Source organism: Cicer arietinum, chromosome 5 (assembly GCF_000331145.2).
Source record: "Cicer arietinum cultivar CDC Frontier isolate Library 1 chromosome 5, Cicar.CDCFrontier_v2.0, whole genome shotgun sequence".
Classification (NCBI taxonomy): Eukaryota; Viridiplantae; Streptophyta; class Magnoliopsida; order Fabales; family Fabaceae; genus Cicer; species Cicer arietinum.
Window position 1 is genome coordinate 49,913,863 of NC_021164.2, and position 15,954 is coordinate 49,929,816.

Consider the following 15,954-nt stretch of genomic DNA (forward strand, 5'->3'; position numbering starts at 1 on the left):
TCGAAACTCTGAAACATCCGATTCTCCCACCCTACCAAATATTCGAACCTTTCACACATTCGAAGTGAAAAAGTAAGGAAATTTCGAACCTTTCGTTGAATGTCAAAGCTTCGAAGCATGATTTTTTTCGGATTTTTCCAAACATTCGAAACTTTCGTTGAATGTTAAACTTTCGAAGCCTTTTTTTTCCAGATTTTTCCAGACATTCGAAACTTTCTTTGAATGTCAAACTTTCGAAGCATGTTTTTTCCAGAAATGTTCAACCTTTTGAACCTTTCGTTGAACTTGAAACTTTCGAAGTCCACAAGTTTCGAAGGTTTCGTTGAAGGTGAAATATTTGAAATGTAAAATGTTCGAGCATTTCTGAAAGATTCGAAAAATCACGTTTCAGAACTTTGAGATTGATGCAAAGTTTCGAAATGTTGTCGAAAGTAAGTTTGGTTTCCCAGTGAAAGTTTCGAAATGTTATTTGGGTTTTTTTAAAAATTTTTTCATTTGTTTTTAATATTGGTATATTAATATATTGCAGTGCCTAGAATGAGAGGTGCCTTTGGTCAGATTATTCGTAACATCATAGGTGACAGACGTGATGCTGTAGAGAGAATTCCACCAACAGCATCAAACAGACGACGCAACGAAGCAAATCGTCCAATTAGGCAGCGTCGTCGAAGACAACAGGAGGTCCAGGACGATGATGTTGACTCCACCGAGCATGCACATATGGAGGAGGATGTCCCTCAGCCGCCATAGATGGAGCAGACCGCTGATGATATTCCTGATACTTCTGCACATCCTGATGCTGATGAGTCGGATGATGCTGCTAATATTGATGATCAGGATCAGCAGACCAGATTTCCCGGAGGACCGACGGTGACATCTCTGTTGACACAGTACGAGCATCACGTGGCTCGGAGGTTATGGGAAGGAGAGGTATTAAATTAATTTATTTTATATTTAATTATTTGTGTTTAAGTTTATTAAATTAAATGAATGTTTATATAAATGTTTAATTAGTTTTATTTTTAAGTTTATGTTTATTTAATTAATTATATATTAATATAAATGTTTAATTATTTGTTTATTTGTGTTTAAGTTTATTAAATTAAATGAATGTTTATATAAATGTTTAATTAGTTTTATTTTTAAGTTTATGTTTATTTAATTAATTATATATTAATATAAATGTTTAATTATTTGTTTATTTATGTTTAAGTTTATTAAATTAATTGTATGTTAATATAAATGTTTAATTATATATATTTTTAAGTTGAATTAATCTCAATTGTTCTGTAATTACTCGCAGGATCGTGGATCACTAAAGGTAATTACTCACGGATTGAAATTGAAGAAGTTTGCGGAAGTTCCTATTCCAGCTCCTGTAGAGCATTGGATTCAGGAATCTGGGCTGATGCATCTATCTTCAGGCTACCTCACAATGGCGGATGCTGGTCTGATATCGGCATTTGTTGAAAGATGGCATCGAGAGACCAGCTCATTTCATCTGCCATTTGGAGAGATGACGATCACCTTAGATGATGTTGCGACTCTCCTTCACATCTCACCGCATGGTAAATTTTTTGATGCACCTTTGAATATGAATACTAATAATGCTGTAAGAGCTGCACATGAGTACTTAGGTGCAACATGGGAGGAAGCATGTGCTGAGATTAGTTATAATAAATGTACCCAATATAGATTGCAATGGTTGCGTGATTTGTATAGTCGTCTCATTTAAACTAACCAGTTTGAGTGTGCGGCTAGAACGTATCTGTTGCATTTAGTTGGCTGCACTATTTTCGCCGATAAAACACATACGCGTGTTGAGGCGAAATACATTACTCTTTTTATTGATTTACATCGTTGTCGAGACTACTCGTGGGCTTCCGCGACATTAGTTTTCCTTTATGACAACTTGGAGATCGAGCTGTCCACGACACTCGACAGCTGGGAGGTTACATGAGCCTACTACATGTATATCATTTATATTAAGTTGTGTCATTTATTTATTTAATTTATTTATTTAATTTATTTATTTAATTATTAATTTAATTATTACATTGTTATTTTATTATGTTAATTATGTTGCAGTGTTGGATTTACGAGCACTTCCCTAGGATCTGTAAGCGGGGTGATAGAGGAGCGGTTCCTGCGCATCTTCCAAGAGCATGTAGGTGGACTGCAAAACATGCTGTTGAAGGTGGATTGATGGCATATCGTCAGAGACTTGATGGGTTGTTGCTCGAGGATGTAGTGTTTACACCATATGATGATGATCGAGCTAATCATCCGTTTGTATCGGTTTCGATGTTTTCTGGATATCTTCGATGTGGTGGAGTCTCAATCCCATATTTGCCAGAGCGATGTCTTCGACAGTTTGGTCGTATTCAGTGCATTCCGCGGGACGTTCCTCCGATGTCGGACAGTATAGATTGGGTGTGGCAGAGTACTATGAGATCATCTGTAGAGACCTTTCGTAGACTATATCCTGTTGCCACTTTTTCTGGAGAGGTCACTGCAGACTACGATGCATGGTACATTAGTGTTTCACATCCTCTGATTCTCCCTCCATCCACCGTTGCACCTTCGAGTCCACATACTACTGTTGCTGCCCATGCTGGTCCATCATCGTATGCACATGCTGGCAGAGACCGTAGAGCAGCTGAGCTTGCACATAGGGCCTTAGATATGGTAAGACCATTTAGTGAGATTCATGAAATATTGAGTGAATTATGTCGCTTGTATGACGATTAGTTATTGTGTTATGTATGACTGAATATTTATATATTGAGATATTTTGAGATTATCGACTGTGTTATTTTGAGATTATCGTAAATGACAACGTAAATGACAACGTAAATGATCGAATCGTTTTATAATATTCATTTCATGAAATACAAAATATATTCTAATCTTCATTTAATGAAATACAAGATGATTTGCTAAATGATGGATCAATGTGTTCCCATTGCTTCATACGTGCTGCACAAGCTATTTCCCATGTCTTTGCACATTCACTACAATAGTCTTTCCATTTTTGTGAGATAAGTGGCAAAGGACAATTAGACTTCAACTTGATCTGGACAATAAAATATTAAACATTAATAAACTTAATTTAATATCATAAACAATAATAAATATAATTTAATAAACAATGCTACTATTATACAAACAATGCTAATTAATTTAATTTAATAAACACTAATAAATTTTACCTGTACCCAATGATTTCCATTGACGAATCCAATGGCTAGTAAACGTTCTTTTGACGGCGGTGCTTTGTTTAGTGGAAATAATGTCATATTCAGATTACGAGACAACGACACCAATATGACATTATATCGTGTTGCTATCACGTAACCCAAGTCTGGTAAACACATTCACTTATCTTTTCCTTGAGCACCCAATCCTGATATGTTCAATGAGTTTCGCACTGATTCAACACTGTCATCGAACACATTAGCATAAAGGTCTTGATGTAGACGAATCTCTTTATCCAATTGTGTTCGAACTAAAGGCCAAGATTCTTCAGTCCAACCGAACAATGTTGCAACTGTGCGAAACCCACAATTTCCATAAGCCACCACATTTATTATCTCCTCAATATACGGATGTATAAGAGTAGGAAAATGTGTGTAAAATGGTTGTCTTGCAGAATACTGTGATGAATGAGATGGTTGCCTTGCAGAACGTTGAGATGGTTGCTTTGCAGATTCTTGAGAGGCATCAACATACTCCCAGTATGACGGATCACGAGGAGTATCAAATTCTTTCTTCTTTTTACTTGCTCCCTTGGTTCTCACCTTCTCTGGTGGTGCAAGTATTGATGTTGTATGTGGAAATACAACTTCACGCACCTTAGCCCTGAATATCCTTTGACTTACAATATCGTGTTTCTTCATGTACGCTTTCATTGCTTCTAACTCTTCTGAAAAGTCATAATCTGATAAAGATTCTTCATCCTCAAATTCATCCTCAAGGCTTAACTTTCTCCAAAAAACATGAATGCTATCTAAAGGGATAACATTACGAGATATCTGCAACTTTGCCAACTCACAAGCACATGGTAATCCATGAGTTGTTCTGATTGAGCAACCACATATTGTTTTGTCAGTACCCACAATCTTCACTCTTTGCAACTGTTTGTCAATTTTTTTAAAACATTTCCTTGATACACAATGATGCAGACTTTGAAAGAATGATGAATTATACCCGTGCTCAACATCCTTGATGGTTTTCTGAAAAGAAGATTGAATGATACATATTTGGTTCTTCAACATCATATTCACAACATCCCAACTTTTACACAAATCACCCAAACTAGTTTGCAGCATGTTTTTCAATCTCCAATGGGCAGACTCAACTCTACAAATAAATTAAATAATACAAATTAAAATAAATCACAAACTAGTAAATCATATTTTCTAAAACAAACAAATCAAATTTAAAAATACCTGTTAGATGTTGTGTTCCCCAAATGCATCACTCTATTGGTCCAAACATTGAAAAACCTTTCTTTGTAAGGTGTTAACCACGAATCTTTCGCATAATCAACAAAAAGAATAATATCGGCACACACTAGCTCAAAATGTTGTAGGTGATGCTCATACTCCTCTACACTACTTGAATATACAATTTTTTTCCATAAATCCATTACTTCTTCTTGTCTATATTTTTTCACATATTGTTTGCATTTTGCCCCAACATTTTTTTCAATATGAAAACGACATAGCAAATGTATTGAAGTAGGAAACACAACACTAATCGCATTCATCATGGCAAGATCTCTATCAGTCACAATAACTTTAGAAATTAAAGTCTCAGATTTGAACAAATATCGTACCTTTTCAAATGCCCAGATGAAGTTATCTTGTCGCTCTTGTTCCAAATAAGCAAACCCAACAGAAAATGTCAAACTAGTAGATGTGACACCGACAATTTCAAGTAACGGTAACCGATATCTGTTTGTTTTGTATGTGCTATCACATATCAAAACAAAATGAAACGTGTTTAACAACTTTATACAATCAATATGCGTCCAAAATATATCTCTCAAAACATCAGAATTCTCCCGTCTTCTTGTCCAATACACATAATTTTCTTGTTGTATTAACTTCAACAGATGCTGCATTTCTGTGTACGAACCTCTCAACGATGATCGATAAGTACTCCTTGCTTTATATATTTGACTTGGAATTGTCAGATTAGCTTTATTTCTCTCTTTCAAAGCATTTAGGATGAATCTGGGGACAAGCTTATACTTTGTCATGTCATTGACAAATTTCCTCTCTTCTTCATTTAAACACCCCTAATAAGAATGACCAGTTACAGTATCAAGTAGATCATGATTATGTGTTCCACAACGAACACTAATTTTCCATCCTTCACCGACACTTAACGGTATACATCTGAGAGTAAACGAACAATTTTCCTTATGAGAACAAGTTACTGTTGATTTTGATTTTGATTTATATCTTCCACCTCTTTCGCATCCCAAAATCAATTTGTCTTTTCTTCCCCTCTTTCCAGTTTCTTTATCTGAACGAATGATGACAATTAAAATTCCATTTTCTCTTCCAATGGTTTGTGCCCACTACAATTCTCATCTAATTTTGGTAAACCATTCAAAACTAAGTATAATTTATAAGTTCAATTTTGATTGATTTTTGTATCGGTTACTACGGGTTTGATGAATTTTTTATTTTCATTTTTTGTAATTTTGTAATTTTATTTTTAAATTCATTTTTTTAAAATATTAAACTTTTAATATTTTTGTTAATGTTTAAGCTATTTTTTTATCAAATAATTCATTTATCATAGTGGTGATATGATGACTAAATGAGACGAATAAATTCACTAAAATAATTAGACTTTTATATCTAAAGTTTTAAGTAAAACAGTTGACTTCGATCAAATGAACTAATCTTGCTCGACTCTAGCGGTATGTGCTGGCCTATAAAAAAGTATACCTAAAAATAAGGAAATTTTTTTTTATACTTTTAGATCAGGTGTATACTTTTTAGTGTTATAAAATTTCTAGTTGTGAGGTTGCTCCTCCTCTAGGTCTATTTTTGGGTCAAACCCCTCTAGATTTAATACATTAAACAAAAGTAAATTTAATACGTTAAAAAAAATAAACTCCTAAAATCAAAACTGTTAGTGCTTTACTATCCAAAAATAAATTCTAGTTGGTCATAATTATGGACGCTTGTGAAAAACTCTCCCAACAAATTTAACACCAATATGAAAGTATCTCGGATCCTTCAACATATATTATTGTACTTCCTCACATTTCTCCTACTAGGTTGACCCACGATATTATTTGCTCAAATAACACTATATGTGAGGTCATGTCAAATGTAAGGGTCATCTTCAAATAACAAACGCTTAGCAAATAAAAATGCATAAATAGTTGTTATGGCAAAAGTATAAATAAATAATATACTTCATTTAACAGTTAAAATCACAAAGCATCAAAGATACAAATCAACCAAAATACACAAATTCTATTTGTTAGACTATATGTTAATACATGATTTTGGAATATCACCATGTAGAGCAACAACCACTGAACAATGTCTCATCGTTGGACTTGTCCCATTGTTAGACAAATGCTCTTCAAAGTTTCATGTTCAGTATTCCACCATTGAGTATTTTTCTGAATCACGTTGCATTTTCAAGAAATTGTCGTCACGTACTCGTGACTAGGTCCAGGTCACCAATGCATGCATGAATGTCATCACCTTAGTTAGTAACAAAATAGATCATTCAAACAGAGTGTTCAAAATCTTTCAACCTTGTCATAAACCAATCTAGTTCAGGCACAAAGTCATCATCTTGAATAACTACTCGTTACTAATAAACATACGCAACTTACTTAATCTCATAATATCATTCAAAAATATGTAATTCATATAACACGTATTTTGAAGATAACACACAAACATAACCAATACATAATAGCACAATACATTTATATCACATATAATTCAAGTAGAAAAGCGAATGAAGTGATGCATTTACCATTATCAATGTTGTTTCTAGAATTATGTGCCACAACTCTTGCTTAACTCGGTTCAGACCTTCAAATCAATAATAATTAACTCAGTATTTAATTGTCTTTCAACTATTAACTCCTACTCAAATAAAGTATGGGTTTAATTTAAAATTTAGATAAATTCTCTTAAAACAACTAAATTATTATTATTATTATTATTATTATTATTATTATTATTATTATTATTATTATTATTATTATTATTATTATTATTATTATTATTATTATTATTATTATTATTATTAACATCAATAAGGTTTCTAAAAGTTTCTCCAACAATCAAACTATTACAACATAAAATTTTAACCAAATAAAGAAAATTGAGTTTGTAGCAAATAACAATTTCTATTGATTAAAATATGATATGACAAGTTTAAAATATGATATAACAATTTCTATTGAGTTTGAGATTATACTAATAAGTCAAGTTTAAAGATAGATATGACATACTAAAATTTGAACGGAGTCGGAGCAAGTTCATTGCAGAATGTTTCTTTCCCGTGTTTTGCACACTATTTATGATTCAATATTCATTTTCTTTTTTCTAACTTGACTTTTTTTTCTTTCTTGTTAACATAATCTAATAACCAACTAGAGATTTATATAGTTTTTCTCACTAACTAATATTTGGGCGGTTGATTAATCTAAAATATCTTTATTTTTTTTATAAAACTAGTTAAATCGTGTCATTATTATAAGCATTTTTTTTAAATATTTGGCAAAAATATTTAGTCAAATTAAATAAATCATGTCATACACATATATACTTTTTAAAAATCATATTTGAATAAAAAAATATAATAATAACAACCACATTCTAAATTATTGAAAAAAATAAATAAGAATATATTTCACACATTACTAATAATAAAGAAAAATGTGAGTCTTACAATATCTATATATAAGTGGTTTCCACATAGAATTAGTTGTTTGAGTGAAATATTATTTTGTTGATTGTCTTGGTACACGGCGTTGTTTGATTTCTAATCTTGTTGTGGTGTTCGTTCGGTTCAGATTGATAAATTAATTTGATTCATTACAAATTTAATCACTGACTTTGGCGTCGTCAACGTTACAGATTCAGAGACATGAGTATTTCGAACACTTTACTTTGATATATCTGTAGGCATTTTGTCATTTTGTGCTATTAACTTGAGTGTTGTGAGTTTGTTCGTAAATTCAATGTTTTAGTTTTATTAACTTTGAATTTGTTATTGAGTGAAATATTTTACCAATTTGAATGAATGAATATTATTTTTTTATAAAAATAAAACATGTCAGATGTTAGCCTCGTAGGACCAAAAGATAAAACTTATTTAAGTTTGAGATCATTCTCAAGTTGACATGACTTAATCTTATGTTCGAATTCCATCACTCATCATTGATAGACATGAAATAATTGACTTCTTGTTTTTTAAAATTAAAAAGATTGATTTTAGAAATGTTTTTCCTTTTTCCCGTAAAAAGTATGGAGTCATCCTTCTTAAACAAAACTTAAAATCATTTTTGTTTAAATACAATATTATAACTATTATCGCTTAATTGACTTATGCTTACTACTGTGTTACTATTTAAAAAAAAATCTTAATTACACTTGAAAATTAAAGCACAAAATAAATAAGTAGAGGAAAAAAGTAAATCACACACAAATCTATACTAGTTCACCACCAAATTGGTAGTTGCCTCCAGTCCCTTCACCCATAATGATTTTCTCAAATAATTTAAATCGAATTACAACACTTAACTTCAACAAGTTAAGTTTACCCAACTTCCAATTTGCACCTACAAACCATTGAGGAAAACAACTACTATCGGATTAAGTTACAAATGAATGAGTTTAGGTTTTTCTGAAAAACATCTCTCAAGAGGTTGCTTACAATGTAATACTTTCATATTTTTATTTCCCAACACTTAGATAAATATTGAATGATTGTAGAATGTTGTAATGCTTGTTTGTGTTGCGTGTAATTTTTTGCGTTGTTGTATCTTGGTTGTTTTTTTTACTCAAGTAAGGAAGCATGTCTTTTCATAGTAGAAAGACGACATGTATCTTCATGAATTTCAACAATGAATCGTTGAAGATAAATTTATCTGTTGAGCTTAAGTCATATCACAATACAAGAAATGACTCATCGTAACTTGTATGAAACAAAAGAAATAGAGGGAACGAGATCATATGATAAATAATCAGAGCATTATCTTATAGACCATCAAAGCATGGTGATTATCAGAGGATATGCACAACTTTGTCTTCTATAAAGATTAACTGTCATCAAACCATTTACTCTCATTAGAGCGTTGACTTCTTCATAGTCATTGACTTTATCATAGTCGTTGACTTTTAGCTAACCATAACAGAACTTTATTAGAGGTGCGTATCACCAGGCTTAAAAATGTAGAGCATAGAAGTGGAGTCTTGGTGTTCCTTTGTATAGTCTGATCATCACATGGAATAACATAATATCCTACACAATACACTTGATATGTACACTTAATTAAATCATTAGTGCATTAAATTGTTTTCACAAAATACCTTTTGTTATCATCAAAACAAGATAATAAATTTTTCTTCAAACTATCTTGGTTCTAACAATCTCCATTTTTTTTGAATGAAAAAATATCTACTTTTGTGAATAATTTAATAATAAAAAAGTAAAGCATAATTCACAAAACTCCTCCTAACTCTAAGCATATTTAAATGTAAGAGTGTATAGTAATATTATGACTTTTTCAAAAAAGATTCACCTCTTTTTTAAAAGTCTTAAATAAGAGTATTCAATAATTTGTTTTAGAAAACCTTTTAAAAATGTTCTCAAAATGTATTCTTCCCTTTTGTCATTAAACAAAAAGTGAATAATTGCATGTTAGATTAAATACTAAAACAGACTTACACAAACTGCAGAGTATGACAATTTACTATAGCAGAGCGCATATATTTAACGTCAAAATTATATTCTATCAGAGCCAAGGCATATACAGATCAAAGCATCATTCAACTGTGGAATTTTTCTCTCCATATTTTCTTTAATAAAGTTGAACATGTCCACAACAAGAGATTTTGTAAAAATATATGCCCACTGAGGAATCGACAAATTTTATATCTAAGATTTCATGTTGCACATAATGTCTTATAAAGTGATGTTTGATTTCTATATTTTTCTCTAAAATGTAAAATAGGATTTTTGGTTAAACAAATTGCAGAAGTGTTATCACAAAAAATTGGAATTTTACTTTCACAAAGTTTGCAATTCTCAAGTTGATGTTTCATCCATAGAAGTTGAGTGCTGCTTCCAACTGTAGAAATGTATTTTGCTTCTATTGTGGATAGAGCTATCATGCCTTGTCTCTTGCTTGACCAGAAGATCATATTTTCACCAAGAAACGTGCAGTTTACACTGGTGTTTTTTTTCTTTCAAGCTTATCTCCTGCATAATAAGCATCGCATAATACGACTAACTTGTAATCAAAGGATTTCTTATAAAATAGGCCAAGGTTAGTAGTGTCTTTCAGATATCTAAAAATCCTCTTAACAACTGTTTAGTGATATTCTTTTGGATCAAACTGAAACCTAACTCACGCACTAAGTAAAATGTCAAGTCTGGAAGTAGTTAAGTAAATGAGTGACCCGATCATTCCTCTGTAAGTTTTCTGATCAACCCATTTTCCTGATTCATCTTTGCCTATATGACAAGTTTGATGCATTTGGGGTACTCATGGGCTTCCATTCATCCATCTTGAACTTTTTGAGAAGTTCTTTAGTGTTCTTGGTCTGAGAATCAACACATTATTTTTATTTTGTTGGATCTGAATTCCTAAGAACAACTTCAATTCTCCCATCATACGCATTTGTAATTCTTTTTATAGAGTCTTTAGAGTATGGCATTTGTACTTCATAGTAGAAAGACAACGTATATCTTCATGGATTTCAACAATGAATTGTTGAAGATAAATTTATTCGTTGAGCTTAAGTCATATCACAATCACATAAATCACTCCTCGTACCTTGTATGAAAAATATAAGAAGTAAAGGATACGAGATCAAAGGATAGGATAACCATAGGATTGTCTCACCGACCATCAGAGCATGGTGATTATCAAAGGATGCGCACAATTGTGTCTTCTCAAAGGATTAACTGCCATCAAATCATTTACTCTCATTAGAGTGTCGACTTCTTTAGCGTCATTGACTTTATTATAGACATTGACTTTATCAGATACGTTGACTTTTTTTCTTCAGAATGTTGACTTCTTCAGGTCGTAGACTTTATTCATAGGCAGACACGTGAGACACTTGATATAGTTACAAAGACAATTGAGTCAAATGCTTGCTTACACTCTAGAGGCAACAAAGCAGACCATTGTTTGCACCATCAGAGACACCACTAGTAGACCATTGCTTGCACCAATAGAGAAGACCGTAGCATGCCATTTCTTGCACCAACAGAGCTAACCGCAACAGAACCTTATTAAAGGGGCATGTCACCAAACTTAGAATGGTAGAGCATAGAAGTGGAGTCTTGGTGTTCCTTTGTATAGTCTGATTATCAAAGGATATAACATAATATCCTACACAAAACACTTGATCTGCACACTTAATTAAATCATTAGTACATTAAATTGTTCTCACAAAATACATTTTGTTATCATCATAACAAGATAAGGAACACTTATTCAAACCATCTTGGCTCTAACAAAGATTTCCTCTAACACCCCTAATAAAATGTTTCCTCATATTTTTATGAGTTACATTCAACCTTTTATGGTGAGATAGAACTTTTATTTATCAGATGATGATTTACTTTCTATGTTTTTTGTTCTCTTCATTGAGTTTTTCAATCTTTTGACAAAACATAAAATTTATTTTTCAAACATTTATGCGAAATGGATAGGTTGTTAGACTCACCCAGAAGTTCATATAAGTAAAATTGTAAATCAAAATAAGAATAACTAAGATTTACATCATCATCTAATGGATTACTTTCTATTGCAAGACTTGTCTTGAGTGCCACTTTGGCATGTTCATCATCAAACAATGCTAAGTCGAACTCATCTCATGTAGGCATGATATTTTTCTTCTTTCCTTTGAATCCACTCTTCTTGGGTATTTCCTTGTTTAACTTAGGACATTTTGATTTGAAGTTTCAAGGGTGTTTGCATTCATAGTAGATGTTTTTATTTTTTTTTATTTTTTATTATTGCTCTTATTATTGTCTCGGGTTTCTTTCTATTAGAAATGTTTCTCGTGCTTTCCTTTCTTATTCCATATGTGTTGAATCTTTCTAGAGATGAAGGACATGTCATTGTTTAATTCTTCACTAATATCGCCATATGATAGACTTTGATTGTTCTAGTTTATACTTGGAGAGTCTTATAGGTAGAAGCTTTCTTGTTAGAATTCAAGGCTATAGACTTTTGACGTAGAATAAATAGTCCCAAGAAATTGTTTTAATTATGACTCTTTTAAAAATTAATCTTGCACTTAAAATACTTTTTTCTCAAATATGAATTTGAAAGACAAAAAAGGTGTTAAAGAACCTTCCCTTGTAGAAAATATTCTTAAATACCCTTAGTAATAGAAATATGCGTTAAACAAAATAACTCAAGTGTAAGGTTAATGTGATTAGTGTATACTGAAAGTAAAGAAGTAAGTTAGAGAGAATTAAAATGAGAAATTATCCTAGTTTACCTTTAACCTTGGACTACATCGAATCATTCACACTTTGTGAGATTTTTCACTATTTTATTAATCAAAACGTTATCCACACTTTACAATTTTTTTGGATCACATATGGACCTAATACAACATATATTATCAAAACCTCAACATACTTACAATCTTATTTTAAAATAACTTTATACAATTTCTCTCAAACAATCACAAAAGAAAGACTTAAGAACTTTTTACAATATGTGATATAATGTTTGGGTTCTTTACTTATGAAAACTCAAAGAAAAACTTGAGAAGTAAAAGAAATTGTATCAATACACTTAGAATGTATGAGCCAAAAATTTAAAGTGAAGAGTTGAAGTGTGTATGATAAATGAAGAGCTTGTAAGTTAAAGTTTTTACATAAATGTTTACATTCTATAAAACTATCATAATTATCAGGACCTTGGAATATATGATTCTCACACAAAGATACATTAAACAACATATCTTCTTCCATCATGAAATGAAGACAAAGAGAAGCAATTATCCTCCAAAAACCAATCTATCTCTTTCTCAACACCTATTTTTAATGGTAATTGGGAGCGAAACTTTCATGGAAGAGACAAAATCCTTAAACATTCATCAGTTTGTAACTTCCATTAAGTTACTAATATTTATAGAGCTTATTTGCATCATTTTATGGATATTTGTATAATTTACATGGTCACCATAATGAATTTAATCATTTTAAAATTATTCTTACATTCTCTCACTTGACTCATGCGACTTAACCATAGATCAATCATAATGCGCATTAGCAAATCTAACATGCACCAATTCCATCATTCATCATAATTAGGAATAGACTTAATTGCAGTTTTGGTCCCCTTATTTTAGCTGAATCGCGAAAGTAGTCCCCCCATTTTGTTTCTCCTCAGTTTTGGTCCCCAAACATAATTTTGGTCCAAAACTTGATGAAATTTCATTTTTTAAAGTCGTACTACACCATTTATGATCATAGATTTCAGGTACAATTGTTGCACATGAGATCTTGAGGCATGATGTGACTTAAATAAATGCAAAAAAAAAAAAATGAAATTTCATCAAATTTTAGACCAAAATTATGTTTGGGGGACCAAAACTGGAGGGAAACAAAATAGAGGGACTACTTTCGCGATTCAGCTAAAATAGGGGGACCAAAACTGCAATTAAGCCTTAAGAATATAAACTAATAAGAGTCATGACAATTACATATTCGACATATTTCCTTTTATGTACTACTTTATTAGTTTTTCTTCTCAATATGATCTTAAGTTAAGAAGTGCATAATAGATTCAAACATAAAGTCATTATCAATAACATAATTTGTTTTCAATATCACTAATGGCATGAGTACGTAAGTAGAAAACAAAACAAAATAAAAAATATTACATAAATGAGCCCAGAGCGTCAAATATACATAAATAAAACTTCATCATTAAACATTCATTAGACGATATAATGCTTTTATTTTTTTATAGCCACCATATGCTTTGCATGATAACTCTTTTGTTAAAGGATCAACAATCATAAAATTGGTGTTAATATGTTCATTTGACACTCTATGTGTCTGAACTTCTTTAATGATAAAGTATTTCAATTTCATATGCTTTACACATTTAGGATACTTATCATTTTTAGAGAAGAAGATTGTCGCATAATTATCACAATAAATTTTCAGTGACCTGACAATACTATCGACAAGTTATAGTTTTGAAATAAAGTTATCTAGTCAATTAACATGATGGTCTTAAAGCATGCCGTAAACCCAACCTTCATAATGGATGCAGCAACTTCGCACTCTTCCATTCTTTTTTTATCACATAACTTGTCTCATGCGTATCTTTCTTTTCAAAGTTGTTAGAGAGATTTTTTTATTTATAAGTTCTTAGTCTCACATAATAGATCAAAATCGTTAGTTGCAAGCAAAACGTCATCAATATATAGAACTAAAGCAATAAACTTTCTCCCACTGACCATCAAATATATACACTGTAACACCCCGTTTTTCAAAGCGAGGGTATATTTTTTTTTTCTAAAAGTAATTAAAAACAAACAAAGAATTAAATCAGGAAATGCCTTTGGATAAATAATTGAGTCGTTATAATTTACATGCAGCGGAAAAGTTTCTCCAATTATAAGTCCAAAACATTTACACAACAACAAATGGTACATGGAACCCATTCAAATAAGATGTCAAACTGACAATATTAGTATAAGTACAGTTTTCCAAACTAAAAATACACCAATCCAAAAAGAAGGACACCTAGTCCCTATACATCATCCTAATCTGATCATCCTACCAAAAAGCTATACACCCTGAGTGATCTCCACGCGCCCCGTGAGATCCTCCTAACATAACTGCAGTCAAGCGTTCCCGTCTCCATTTCCGTCCGTAGGGTACGAACCGGTAGGACCGTCCTGACTCTCATCTGAGGGCAAAGCCCAGATTTCCACAATAATTGTAAAGGGTCACCAACCAAAAAATAACAGTTAACACATAACAATTAAGTTTTTAAATGCTCAAAATAACTTTTCAACTAAGCATGCACCTTAACAGGATTTCCAATATGCGAAAAGTTCATACAATACTTTGCCAATTAAAAATGAAAGTAAAATGAAGTTCTCAATCTCCTAATTAACACATAACCAATCAAGACATGGATAAGTTAATGAGTTATCAATCATCTAACTCAAACTGAGGATTTTCACTGAGCCAATCGATTGGGAAATCGATTGGGGTGAAGGTTTTTAATGAAAACAGAATCCTGGGCTGAATCAATCGATTTGGCAATCGATTGAGTGAGTACTGAGCCCCCAGGTTTTAAGCCAATCGATTTCCAAATCGATTTGGTCGAATATGGATGAGTCCCTGACTTAAGGCCCAATCGATTGGGCAATCGATTTCGTAAATGATTTTCGAAAACTGATTACAAAATCGATTGGCTAATCGATTTTGTCAATTTGGCCAAGTCCCTGTTTACCCATCCAATCGATTGGGAAATCGATTTCCCTGATCATTTTTCCAAAAATTCATGAATTAACTCAAGTCATGCCTAATCATGTCCACAACCTAACACTTAGCAATTCCTACGCGATTACCACGGCAAATGGGATTTCGAAAACCATCATACTTACACACAATAATCAACACATAACACTTAGCACTTTCAACGCAATTACCACAACGACTCAAATTCAAAACACTCAA

At 31.8% G+C, this 15,954-nt stretch overlaps 1 pseudogene; it reads right to left on the reverse strand.

The window, feature by feature from the left end:
- Positions 1 to 3,377: 3,377 nt before the first annotated feature.
- Positions 3,378 to 15,954, reverse strand: part of LOC101495787 (beta-glucosidase 13-like) — a 40,984-nt pseudogene continuing 28,407 nt past the window's right edge.